The sequence below is a fragment of the Vigna radiata genome, unplaced genomic scaffold (genome assembly GCF_000741045.1).
Source record: "Vigna radiata var. radiata cultivar VC1973A unplaced genomic scaffold, Vradiata_ver6 scaffold_235, whole genome shotgun sequence".
In the NCBI taxonomy this organism is placed as follows: domain Eukaryota; kingdom Viridiplantae; phylum Streptophyta; class Magnoliopsida; order Fabales; family Fabaceae; genus Vigna; species Vigna radiata.
Window position 1 is genome coordinate 1 of NW_014543118.1, and position 1187 is coordinate 1187.

The window sequence follows — 1187 nt, forward strand, 5'->3', positions numbered from 1 at the left end:
AAAAAAAAAAGTTTGTTAGAAAAAAAGTTTTTTTTGGGATCAGGATAGAGCGAGAGGTGAGCTGGCATAGGGTGTAGGGTTTTGGAAAAAACGGTTAGAAATGAGGGATGGAGGGAGGTTTATTNGATTGGGGATCATCTATCAGCAGAGGAGGAGGAGCTAGCAAAAAGGAGAGGTAACCATCATCGCCGGTAAAAAGCCTACAAGACTCCGGGGAGGTAAGTGTATTTTGTTCACACTGTTTATGCTTACTGCATTGCATCTTACGCCTGATATCATTGGGCCTGAATGTGAATATGATGTGAATATCCTTGTTCCTTCATCATCATCCCAAGAGCTCATCATGAAATGAATTTCTATCCGTATGATAATGGCCATCATCATTAGCCTGGCTATGCTACGATGTCTCTTCAATCCGCTGCCTTCCTCCCTCACCACCCTATTCGAATTATTCCAGACTTGTTATCACATCCCCTATCACCATCAATCCTCACATATAACACTCCAATAACGACCATCATTAACTCAATGACTTCACCTTCACCATGTTTCTAGGATCATCAATGAACCATCATTCCCTCCATGACCCAACGNTGTTTACCTGCAAGAAAAGGAACCAGCCAAATATACAAATGCAAGCCACAGAAATACGGCCATAACCCAAAAATACAGTTTCCAATCCCTCATCATCATCCATTCGAACCCACCCAAAAAATAGAATGAAACAGGGGTAGTGAAACCCCTCTGTCTGGTACAAAAATCACAAATCCATTCCACCCATAACGTCGGTTTCACTTCCTAAAATCAACAATCCAAAATTTTCGACTCTACAATCTTCTTCGTCTCCATGAATTGTTGTAACCAAAAGTGTTGGAGTTCAAATCAAACTCTCGAAGCCGAGAGAAATTCCNAAGAGAATCGGAGTAATCGCTTCCAGGTTGAAGAAGGTAGCAACCTGTGAAGAAGGCTTGGCCGATTGAAGCATTGTAGCGGCTTTAGCTTGGCAGAGTAAGGTTATGGATGGTGGTACCATCGAGAATCTCGCGACGGTCAGGGACTATTGGTGCACGGAGGCGTCGCGCCTGGAAACGGCAGGGGCGCCGATGAAGTTCTTGGTGGGTCCTGCTGGAGAACGGCGACGGTGATGGTTTGGTCTTCGCCGGTGTCGGGGAAGAAGAGTGATGGAT